Genomic DNA, 13,374 nt, shown 5'->3' with positions numbered 1-13,374 from the left:
TATGTAGGGGATTTCCTCCTGATTACAACGCAATTTTTATTCGCTGCCCAAATTCACTCGAAGGGGGTGAAATTAACCCTTGAAAATTCGACTGTCTTCCGATTTTGTGTTATAACTCGCGAACTGTTAGAGATAGGAAGAAAGTTTCAAGACAAAAGTTACTTCTTTTAATTAGATCTAGCATTTGGTAAAAAATTATTTTATAGTTCACAATATATAACACAAAGTCGGTAAATAACCGGATTTTCAGCGGTCAATTACACCCCCTTAGACTAAAATTTGGGCAGCAAACAAAAATTCCGTTGTAATCAGGAGGAAATTCTCTACATATTCACAGAGTTTCAGAATTTTTCGAATTTCCGGGTTCGGGATGTTCCCTTGTTAGATACGCTCACGGTGATGCAGACCCACTCTGAATGCAATAAAAAGTTGGTGAATCTTTATAACTGCTACTAATCGTAATTGCAGAGAAGCCAAGCCCTGTTCGTAGGGTTATGGGTAAGCGGAAGTATCAGCAACGAGGTAGTCACAGAAATTGACAAGAAAGTAAAAGAAAGCTGGCAACGGTAAGATTTTTACTGTGCTTTCTTTCTTTTTTTTTTGCGAATAATTCTTTGGACCGTATTTTGAAATGAGGTTTCGGGAAGACGTCTGGTTTCACATTTGATAATCAGCTTATTAGGGAAAAGGTGGCTGGGTGATAATGTTAATCCTTTGATTTCCCAATTTAGATTAGGCTTTTTTTTAGCAAACATCTGTGATGTTATTAGTGGATTTTAAGGTACAGTGGACTGGATGGAGTAAAATCTGATACCCAGTCAGAATTATACTACTTTCGTCTAATTGTAGGCAGACCAGGATCATTACTGGTGTTTTCGAGTTAAGCCCGTTCGTATGAAATATCAAGCTTATTTGCGAAATGGCACATGCTGCAATTACGAAGACCTTAAGGGAGCATCGAATTGCAGCGCAGAGCACTAATGTACTCCGACACGGTAATTACCTTGGCATTAGTTTCGCACTTTTTGCGCCTATTAAGGTCACTCCGAGATGCCTTCCCGGAATCGATAAAAGATCTCATCGTTCGCTGCCAGTGACAAAGGACAGTTCAGGGAATCGCCTCTCAGGGAAAATTACTAACGGTGTAACTAGGTGCCCGACGATTGTTCCACGACAAGGAACACTCGTTTACCGAACCACAAAGAATCCTCGGGCTACCACCAACACACGATTTCCCACTTCTCCTCGCACTTACTCGTGCCAGAAAGATACTTTACGTAGAAATCACTTTATACAAGCGCTGCGCTACCTTTTTTTAAATAAGAAATACTGAATTTGCTCGATCAATGTCACCACTTGAACTTAAGGGGGTATTCTACTCTGGCGAGGCGTTTTCGTCGCGTTATTTCGGAATTTTTTTTACAAAGAACCCATCTATTTTATTGTTATTTAGTTTACTGCTACATGTTTATTGATGTTTGAACTATCTTCACAAATTTTGTCAATAGAAAATAATTAAAATCAAACGCAGTTGACTGCTTTAAAGTAATGGTGAAAAAAATGCATGGTGTCACGGTGCCCATGATTGGGCTCGTTCTAGTGATCTATAACAATAAATGAAAGGAGATTCTTTATCTGTATGCCTGTGGCTATCGTCCCTACCAGAATGATAAAAAAAATATTGAAAATTAAGCAAATGGCGGCGGTTTGAAAATTAAGTTTCGATTCTCGCACAATTTTTCAACTTTAAAGGCCTGTGAAAGTTTAAAAACAAAATATTTTATCATAATTCTGGTAGGGAGGATAGCCACATGTGTGCTGATAATATATGCAAAACTTGGACTGAGTTGGTCCAGCCGATCTTGAAATATCATGGTGACCAGTTCGGAAAACATGGTTTCGAGAAAAACGCGTTTAAAGTTTTGCGTACAATTTAGACAGAAAGGTGACCTAGGAGAGTAACGGTCTCTTTTTAACCAAACGGTCGATGTTTGTGTTTTAAAAGACACAGAAATGCACCCCCTACCTCTCCCAGAAAAAACAGTCCGCCGAAACTTAGCCTAAATACACTTGCAGGAATAAAACTGTTATACGTCGCCCGCCCCGCTCAGTGAGCGCGCCATGTACCTACCTATTCTGCACCCTGTAGCTCTGCAAATAATACGAATTGGAAAAAATCCTTTTGCACACGAATTACCCATATAATGTACCCATAGAAAATGCAAAAAGAAAATCGATTTTTTTTGCCCGTCAGACCAGAATAATTCCCTTAATTCCGCACAAGGACCTCGACAAATCGGCAAAGTGACTCGTGAATGGGAGCTGCGAATATTCGTACAGAAACTCGCGCAATCATTTGATAATTGTAATCGACGAATAGCGATTTGTTCGCCGAATGACGAACATTCGTTATTTGGCGTCCGCCGAATGCGGAAAGTGTGGTACCGCCCTAACACTGCCTACTTCACCGAATAAATCTTATTTCCCATCTTTCGCAACCCCACAATGAAATCCCGCGGCTATGATTTTCCTCGTCGTTCATTCGTGAATCTCTAACACGCCCAAGCGATAAGGCAATTTCGTCAATGTTAATCATCATCCACGAGGTACGACATCGTAAATCCGTAAATTTATGTCCACAGCAGATCAGACAGGATCGTCTGCGTTTTACATTCCCAAGCTATCAACGGACACGTGTATTGTACTCTAAGGCTCATCCATAATTGATCGCGATAAAAAAGGCGAGCCGCGGTGCACGCGAGAATGCCTCGTAATAACCGGGCGCGGATCGCGTTTGTCGTCGTTAATGACGCACGGAAACGGGTCGCGTCCACCTTCTTTTTTCCCCCGCGATTACGACACATTAATGCGTTTTCCCCGGGCGCGAGCGCGGGCTTCGTACTTTGTTACAATAATTAGCGAGCCCCGGCATCGACGCGGAAACGAATCCCGTCATCTTCGAATAATTCCACAGCGCGGCCGTGTTGCAATGCACCGACGTTTTCCCTGAAAGGCAAATTGATATGCGAGGCTTAAGTGGAAGTTGATCGCGATCCTCGTGGCTGTGGAAATCAATTGCGCCATTCGATCTCCGCGTTTCTACGTAACTTTTCCTGGACGCACATCGGTTTACCGAACGCTTGAACGTAACTACTTAGGGTAGACGTACCGTTTGCGGCCGTTGCACTGTTTTTGGCCATGTGCTTAATTATCTAATTTTTAAATGGCTCGCGGATCATTATTATGTGGAGAATTTCACGTCATAAATATTTAGTTCAGTATACCGCCAGAAGTATAAGGTTAAATTTATCGCTTACGCGGAGAAATATTATATTTTTCAAGAAGTGGCCAAAACTGGTACAATACCTTAAAGTGGCCACAAATGGTGCATCCACCCTAGTAAGTTCCCTGGGCGATTCTTCAACCAATCGTATTCGCGTCCTTTCAGCCCTATTACGAACTTCGACTGATTTTCAACTCACGGTGGAACGGAGGAATGTTGTATGAAAGCGCTGGAAAGAAGGGAGGAGGATACTCCAAACACTTGCGCCATTTGAAATTCCCGCGATATATTTAAATAAAAAAATGTTTGTTCGCTTCTCGATAAACAAGCTAATATATCCTGACAGTTTTAAGAAGATTGCACGTACAGTTTCCTCGCAAAAAATTCCGCAAAACAAGTGCCCTGATTTCTCCCGATCGCACCAGGTTCCGCCCCCTAACGCGGTGTTGATAGAATATATTTATCCATCACTGGTTATCGCATGAAAAACGTGTAACTTTTTCCACGACCCCGCCGCTTCGTAACGACATTCACTATCGTGGCATTAATAATTCATTACACCCTATATTCGCTATCCCTCATTCATCATCCGCGAGGCTCGCTGTCGCGCGGTGCAACCGAACTCTAAATCTCCGGCACATGCGCACGCAGCGTCGCGTCGGCCAGAAAAAAATAGCGGTACAAAACCTAGTAAGGAAACGAAGATGTTTCGCGCGCCCCGCGGCTCGTCCCCGTTGGAAAACATCTCGTGAACGTTTCGAATAAATCCACTCCGCCGGCAAAAGGCGTGCACCCGGGGCTACGGGGAGCCGCGGCAGGCCACGTGCTACCCGGAAGAGAACCGTTGCATCCTCCGATAATTTCGCGATCGGCGCGGTTTCACGCGTGCTTCGTCACACGCGGTCACGCGTATCGCAGGTGGCTGGCCGACGTCTGCGCCGGGCGTACAGGCAACCGCTGCAACTCTCAGCAGGTTGTTCCGCTTTTCGCGGGATATAGTCGCATCTTCCGGGTGGAGGGTTCTGATTAATTGTTTACCAATACCGCGGGAGCACATTGCTCGTCGCTGATCGATATTTTCCAGTGGTTGTGCGCGAGGGATGAGGGAGGTGTCTCTGGTGAGATAGGCAGTTGAAGAGGGGTAGGTAATGTCGAATTCAAGGTAGATTTTGGGTTCAGAGGTAGCTTGGTGGTCTGTATGGCTTTTGGTAATCACTTGGGTCGAATTCCGTCGAGGGATTTTTAATGATTGGGTGATTAATAAAGAGTTCGTAGGCTGAAATTGAAAGTGTAGTCAGTGCCAGACTTGTTTTCTCGAAATATTTAGTTTTCCTAGCTCTAAGTTTTATTAGATAGTCTTGCTATATAACAAGGAAATGTTGCCACCCCGCAAATTCTGATTTTAATGGAACTAATGAAAGTTTCTTTTGCAGAAAATCAGTGCGAAGGTTTTCAATGTGAAATCAGCCCTTAACTTAAGGGGACCTTTCGGTTTAATAGTTGATTTTTTTATTTCATTTTGCGAATGTTCAACCTTTTAGGAATACGTGTTTAAAAGGATGTTGAAATTCGTAAAATTCCCGAAGTTATAGGCATTTGAGCCTATAGTATATTAGCCAGAAGTATATTCTTCAAAATAAAAAAAGTTTCAGTCGAATCGGATAATAACTTTTGGAGATACAGGTCCCACCGATTTTGATCAATTTTTTGACGCCTTGACTTTAACGACTCCCCAGTGCCGTCTGTAATTATTAATTATAAAACAAAAAATACATTTCTGTAGCTTAAGACATCCTTAATACAATGCAAAAAGCCCCGTTAAATTATATACAGTAGTTTTCCTTTAATTAAATCCTAAAGATCACCTATTTTTGGGGGCTCTAGACCGGAAGGTCCCCTTAAAGTTATCGCGCTTTTTCGTATCTTTAATGCCTTTCTAATTTACACTCACGCACCACCAGTGCCCCAATTATCTCCCCAGATTCTTACCCAGCTATTATAGCATCCGAGGCTGAAAGACACCTCTCTGTGTCGATCTCGTTAAATCGCTGCGAGCAATAAGTTCGCACGGAGAGAAAGCTGTACCCTCGAACGGATGCCGACTTCGAATCCTTGTACACCAGGTACTTACGTAACGTCCTGCTCGATACCGACACGATTGCACGAAAGAGACACTGAAATTCCGGGGTACGGTCCCGCGGTCGTGTTCGATTAATTGAAATCGTATTTGTCGAGAATGCAGCAGGTAAAAGTAGGATAAACTCGTTGGGACCAAGTGAATCGCAAGTAGCATCGAAAGTAAGTAGATGGATGTATTATATTTCATCGAGTATTACGAAAGCTCAACTATCGCACGATAAGACTCCGTTTTGTAACGACATATTCCGCGTCCATTTCGAAACTCTCGTAATTTTCGTTAACTTTCGCGATGGGGATCTTCGCCTTTCAATTTCGTCCATAAATAAGGCTTATAAAGTGGTGTTAACGGCTCGTTTACAGGTGACATTTCGATCGCGCTGAATTGCGAAATGTATAAGTGACAGTCGTAATGTCCAAAGTGAAAACTGTTTTCATTAATATAATCAAACCAGTTTCTATGCGAGTTCTACTTGTTACTGTTCGCTGAGAGATTTGCAACGGCTCCTGCAGCTATGGCAAGTGACTCCGGCGAATGGGATATCGATACAGGACAGTTGCTCCATAAAGAATTCATTAAGCGAGCCGATCTTTTAAGCACTTACGCGATCTTTAAGCGCCTTACGCGTACAGGTGTCCGTGGAGCGCACTGCTGTATCTTAAAATATCAGAAGTTTATCCCGATTGATTAATCGTCTGTATATTCGATCGTTTACGTAACCCCGGCGAGGCACTCGAAGCGAAACCTCTCGATTCGCCCGTTCCCGATCGCAGATGAATTACGAGTCGAAATACTTAATTACATATTTCACGATTACGCAAGAATTCACTGCGTTTTGCGAAAGAATACGAGCTTCTGCGGACGAAATCGTCGAATCTGGAGGCAGCAGAAAAATTCGATAACCGCTTTCTCGAAATGCTGGCTTTCACTCGCCGTATCCACGCGTTAATGAGAAAGCATGATTTTATGGTCATCGATGATCACGTAACACAACTTGCGAAACATGAGGATTTATTGAAGCATTGATGACTTTGGCAGCACCTCCAAACTCCAGGAATTACGTTAATATTATTATATAAACAATGAGGATTTGCCTTGGGATTTGTGCACAGCCTTGGGGCGTTTTCGCGTCGAAATTTTTTAAAAAGTAACGAAGGTTTTGTCGGAGCAATTAATTTCCAGTAGTGTCGAGATTTGTTCAAAGTGCGAGCCCCTGGTTCAGAAGAACATTTCCAACTCTACGCTTGAGCTACTAATATCTGGTAGTGATTAGAGGAAAGTAAAACTGTGAACAGTGGCAAAAATAAGATAGTTCCAGTAGAAAGAATTGTGTCCTAAAAATAATATCCCATAGGTGTTCCCAGTGATACTAACAAAATATTTAAAACCTATGTAGTAAGTACAATTGTAAGTTCCTTAAGGGTACTAAGCAGACGTTTCTGTCTAGAATGAACCACTTCTGTTTCAATTAATTACAAAGAAACAAATTAGAACTTAGACTTGTTCTTTGGCATGAAGTTTATTAACATCATAAGCTTTAAAAAACATGTTCGTTTTGTCAAAAATCTGCTTTATATGTGACGACATACTGGTAGATCATTAAAGAGGTTTTTTAAAAATGTTTCTCTTGTTTTGCAGTGGTAACTCAAAAACGATGGTTCCAATCGATTCAAATCAAATTTGAGCATGTTCACAAAATGGATAGTTTCGAACTGGACCTAAATTGAAGTTAATGAAAACTCTTATTGTTTATGAAAGACACTAAAACCCCATTGACGAGGTTTTACCCTCCCCAGAGCCCAAAAGATAAGGTCTTATTTTTTTTTCATAAAGAATAAGAGTTTTCATTAACTTCAATTTAGGTCCGGTGCGAAACTACACATTTTGCGAACATGCTCGAATTTGATTTGAGTCGATTGGAACCTCCGTTTTCGAGTTACCACTGCAAAACGAGAGAAACAATTTTCAAAAGCCTCTTTAATGATCTACCAGTATATCGTCATATATAAAGCATATTTTTGGCAAAACGAATATTTTTTTTTTAAAGCTTGCGATGTTAATAAACTTCATGCCAAAGAAAAAATCTCAGTTACAATTTGTTTCTTTGTAATTGATTGAAACAGAAATGCTTCATTTAAGACAGGAACGATTGCCTAATATCCTTTAGGGGTTAGACCGATTCTTTTCCTGGCGAAGGTGGTGTAACCCCTTAAGCAGACATGTAAAAACATAACTGTCAAACTTTCCTCTTACCACAAGCTAATCCACACTCGGGTGACCCCTCCCATCGATGCACGCGGCCAGGCGCATAAAAACGAGGCACCAGATCCCTGAAGACGGGGTTCCTAGAGCGGTCAAGGTGCACCGAAGCCAGTGGTACCAAACGCCGATAATTAACTTCGGTCTTAACTTTCCTGCCCCCCCCCCCCCCATTCTCCCCCCTGGCCGCCATCCACCCAAGGAATCCACCCTAAGCAGGGCCCCTTCCCCTTTGCCTAGTGGACGCTCGCGATCGCCATCTGCTATTTGCCTTCTCCGCAGCGCATTCCAGGCCTGGAATATATCCAGTGGTCACGAGTGCGTCGGCCCTAGCAGCTCCAACACGTAGGAAGAATCCTTTCCGGGGCCGTGGTCCCGGAAATCGAGAGGATCGCGCCGGCACGAGGCGTGGCCATTAATTCCATCGAATCCCGGTATAAGTAAGATTAAAACCGTGGCCGTCGTGCGGCACACGTATCCACCCGGGGAGCGTGGATCGACCACGGTCCCGTTTGCTCCTCTTTCCCCCCCCCCCCCCTCCTTTTTCGCTCGTTTTTCTTCGCGTGTGTAGCAGGAAAGGAGCGCCGATACACATCCCCGTGGCATTCGAGACACACACGGCCTGGGGACCCGACGATCGGTATTAATCGCGACGAGGCGGTTTCCCTGGCCGAGTTTAAATTGAACACGCGTGTCCGCGGGGGCACTGATGTATTGGCTGGTGTCGCGGAATTAGAGGAAAGAGAGAAACAAAAGGGGGAATGAGCGGCGCTCGTGGGGAAGGGGTGGGAAGCGAGGCGGGGGATGTTGGATCGCGTTGCTGGCTGTAATAGTGGATTTATGAAGTCGACTGCACGGTTGGGTGGTGGGTACAGGGTTTCCGATAATAATAATGATAATAAATCGACTTTATTCACCACAAATTACATAAATTACGCGATAAATGGGCGAGGTTCTGCATACCTGCTGTTTTGCAACCTAACTCCGAAACATTATCTGTCAGAAATAAAGCTAGCGACACAACAGAAGAGCGAGAGAGAGAGAACCACAAGACAAGGGGAGTTACGGATAGTGGACGAGAATAAAAGAACGGGCAGCGTATTTAAAAGTGGGGACAGAGGACAGAGAACGAATTTCCAAAGGAGGAGAATTATAGTAACAGCAGGATAAATAGGAGAAAGATGCCTAAATTTGACGATGAGCAGGCACAGCCAGGTCAGCACCACGCCTAGTAGATGGTGCATAAGCAGAGTGCTGAGAGGAGTTACTGTCTAGTAATTAACTTACAGGGGAGGCCGCGACATCTGGGGCACGGATTTTGATGAATCTCAAAGGACCACTGAGAATCTAGGATAGGGCTGCACAGGGAGCCGTTTTTAGCGCCTAGCTGCGAGCAACCCGCCTGTCCCGTTGCTAAGGTTAGAATCGGTGAGGAGAACTGCAGTAGTGTACGTGCGTGCTCGTAGGCTCGTAGCGTAAGTGTATATAGCTGGGTTCAAGTCATACCAATTGCACGTACACTACTGCAGTTCGCCTCAACGATTCTAATCTTAGCAACGGGACAGGCGGGTTGCTCGCAGCTAGGCGCTAAAACGGCTCCCTGTGCACCCCTGATCTAGGGTAACACCGAGAACTCTGACGGTAGGTTGCATAGAAAGAGATGCAGAGCCCCAGGAAAGCCCCAGGATAAGAGGCTGACTTGAGTGACGCGACTTTTTTGGTCTAGATTGATTTGTTTTCTCTGAACATTTGTGTTTCAGGAGTATGGTTGTTTATGTAAGGAAATCGAATAGTTATAAAGACCATCGAATATAAAAATCTTTACAAATTAAGGAAATGTGTACGCTCTAAATTTCAATACTCGCAGCACCTCCTAAGGTCAATTCTAGAAACATATTTGAGCTCACTACACTTTTCTACATTAATTTAGGCTTGCTTAAACATTCAGCATTCGAATTCGAGGACCTAGACACTAATGCCCACCTACCTAGTGCCTACATTCTGCCACACCCGCAACCAGAGCAATCAACATACAGCCAGCAATCAACAGCCACCCTGACGATGTTAATTCGTCGGATGGCAGCGGCAGGGCGCGCAAGGATCAAGCCCCTCCACCCATGGGGCTGCGGTGCACCGCGCAACACTATCAATTGCTGCGGCGTGGACACACGCGAGGCCATACCGCGCACGGATGAGATCGAGAGGGAGACCAAATGCAACCTGCTAATCAAGGTCACGCGCACGTACAAGAGAAATACACGGGGAGAGACACGAAGGGACACGCCGATCCGTGTAACCGGGAGGATCGTGCACGTGCGTGCATCGCCGTCTGCACTCCAGGCACCGCGAGTGATTAGGGAAGCGTGTACGAAACGTTCGTTAATCGGCAGCCGGAGCGGCGCAATTAAGCAAATGTGCCACGGGGACGAGATGGCACTTAATTAATTAGGCACCTCGTGTAATTAACCGATAAACGTTCGAGGGGTGTACTACCTCGACATTCCACGACATTCCGTGGACAAGCGTGTTAGCCGAGGCAGCCTCGCTGCAACAACACGCTGCTTCGAACGCGATCGTTCTGCGAATTGCACTTTGGATGCCATTGGGATGTTGAAAATATTCAGTTCCCACGGGTCTCGGAAGTTTCGATGGGCACTATGCATCAAAAGAGCGCATGTATGCGTGAAACGTGTTTCCCAGGGACAACTTGTTACGTGTCAAATAGAAAGTAGAAGGACCATCGAGATTCTGCAAATCTGAGAGGTCTGAATTGTATTCAAAGTGACTCGTAGCCTCTGCAGGACTACCACTAGTTATCGAGTAGTCCTTATGGTTTAATAAATGAAACCAGGATGGTACATTGATGTAGATAATGAAGTTCGGCAGTAAGAACATTTATTTCATGATTAAGAGTTATTTTGGGGGTGTAGGATCGCCTGCCTTTTTACTGTACCATGTAACTTAGTCTACCTGCTGTATATTCAGTTTTTTCATTTCCTTTTCTGTCGCACGTGTGACATCCGCACATGGTTTGCTGTTTACTGTTGGTACGCTGTATGACGCAGGAATGCCAGGTGTCTTCCGCGTAATCATTTCCACACAATGACGTGACGCAGGTGCGCTTTCGACCGTTCCACGTAGAATGGAGACCGTGATTGCGGCGGTGATTAGATCTCGCGCGATGCCCGATCGATAGCGATCGAGGAATCACCGGCGAATTCCTCTGGGAAAGTCGGCTGTTTGTGGGAAAACGGGATGATTTTATCCTGGATGACGAAGAGTCACGATAACCAGCGCTCTCTAGAAAGGAGTTATCTGAAGATCCATCGGGATTAATCATCATCCTCTACTTTCAACTCATTCGCTGGTGAGTACGACTTCGAACAAGTGGCGTGCGCTGCAAGTGATGGCATTCGTCCATTGCATCACAAGCGAAGGGACTTTAAAATTCAACGTCAGAAAAGCTACTCAAAATGACAGAAGGAATATGAAGCGCACTTAAATCCAGAATCTGTTTTGCCTTGGTAAATACTCGCGAAAGACACATATTGAAACTGAAATTGCAATATAAGTACGTGGAACATGTTATTCTTTAAATAAGTAGGTATTCAGAATCACAAGAAACCAAAAAGGAGCACTCGTATCCCAATGCTGACTTACGACAACAAACGCAAACAACACCTGGACAAACTTGAATAATTGAAAATAGAGATGATCGTTTGAGCAGTGACGAATTTAACGGGCGGCCGATGAACAGTTGGTGACTGGGCCCAGAAGGATCAGCAGGGTCCTATATTCAAACAAATTTATGATTTTATCTAAACACTATATTTCATTTTCTGTACTGTAGTAGGTACTCTTAAGCCGGGAATCTACCGGAAAGCTAAGCTATGCTATGCGATGCTATGCTATGCTATGTCATGCTACGTTTTAAAAAAATTAGCTTCAATACATTCTTATGAAACCGTTTCCACCAAAACCTATGTTACAACGTAGCATCGAATAGCTTAGCTTAGCTTAGCTCAGCTCAGCTTAGCTTAGCTTAGCTCAGCTCAGCTCAGCTCAGCTCAGCTCAGCTTAGTTCAGCTCAGCTCAGCTCAGCTTAGTTCAGCTCAGCTCAGCTCAGAATATCTCAGCTTAGCTCAGCTCAACTTAGCTTAGCTTAGCTTAGCTTAGCTTAGCTTAGCTTAGCTTAGCTTAGCTCAGCTCAGCTCAGCTCAGCTTAGCTCAGCTTAGCTCAGCTCAGCTCAGCTTAGCTTAGCTTAGCTTAGCTTAGCTTTGCTCAGCTCAACTTAGCTTAGCTCAGCTCAGCTTAGCTTAGCTCAGCTTAGCTCAGCTCAGCTCAGCTCAGCTCAGCTCAGCTCAGCTCAGCTCAGCTCAGCTCAGCTCAGCTCAGCTCAGTTTAGCTTAGCTCAGCTCAGCTCAGCTTAGCTCAGCTCAGCAGGCTATGCACGAGCCTATATCCGGTGCTCGCAACAATATTAACACTGACTGGCGTGAGCGTGTTTTCACGCCAAGGGATATCCATCCTCTGCACGGTGGTGCGACATTTTCGTGTCAATATTTTCTGGAGAGCATCGACAGTATCGTCGATCTAGTCACTTTTCAATCACATTTTCTACTTCGCAACGTTCCAAGGCAGCGATCCAATGAGCCACATGCACAGAATCGCGATCGATCGACGGCGCCGAGATCCTGCATAGAAACTAGCCCTTAGGCGCATACTCATCGTCGATATTTTCTGGAAAGCATCGACAGCATTGTCGATCTCATCTCTCAATCTCATATTCTCCTTCGCAGAGCTCCAAAGCGGCGATCCAATGAGCCACATGCGCAGAAGCGGGAACGATCGACGGCGCCGCGATCCTGCATAGAAACTGGCCCGTAGGCGCATCCTGGGAGAGTTACATCGTCGCTCGCGATGAATTGGCCGAGCGCGAGAGAGAAGCGGCTCTCGCGGGGTAAACTTTCACCCTTGAGCTGGTGGTAGTCGTGTCTCTACCGTGTGTACACACCACAATGGTTAACCTATGACTTTGCACCGCGGAATCTTCTTCCCCCTTTCTACCTTTCTCTCGGCGGCCTCGCGTGTATACTTGACCCGGTGGCCAGACTCTTCACCGAAACATGCACCGTCGACTTATTAATTACATCCCCGACATTTCCCTCGGGGAGGGGGCCAAGCAACGTCTCACTCTCCTTGCTCAGACCAGAAGCTGTTTATGAACGTCTACTTTTCCGCAGAAAGGTGCATTAGCTTTCATATCGGTTACTTCAAGCAGCCAACAGCTTCAGAAATTAGTTACCAGTAATTTAATGGTGTACAGGGTTTGTAATTTGTTAACAAATATAGTGTTTTAGAAATTATAATAGGTGATAGAGTATTTCGATTACTACTTGTATACTTTATTTTCTTCTTATTTTGTTGGGGTAAGCGTGGGGTAGGGATTTTTGGTGATTGTATACTGTTTTTTATGGAACATACCTACACGTTCAGCGACACAGTGTTAAGTTAATGTTCATGGAGGAACTGATGTTAGACTGTGGTTTATCAATTGAGTGCTGCAGTGGAGAATTCTAATAATCCACAGTTATTTAGTCCAGTGGTGTATGAAAGATGTATGGGGGTAGCTGTTTTATTGGAAAGATAGGGAGAGAGCGTGCTCTGTTAAATGGATTATGCAGCACACTTGTT

The sequence above is a fragment of the Andrena cerasifolii genome, chromosome 3, assembly GCF_050908995.1.
Source record: "Andrena cerasifolii isolate SP2316 chromosome 3, iyAndCera1_principal, whole genome shotgun sequence".
In the NCBI taxonomy this organism is placed as follows: Eukaryota; Metazoa; Arthropoda; class Insecta; order Hymenoptera; family Andrenidae; genus Andrena; species Andrena cerasifolii.
This window is presented reverse-complemented; position numbering follows the sequence as displayed.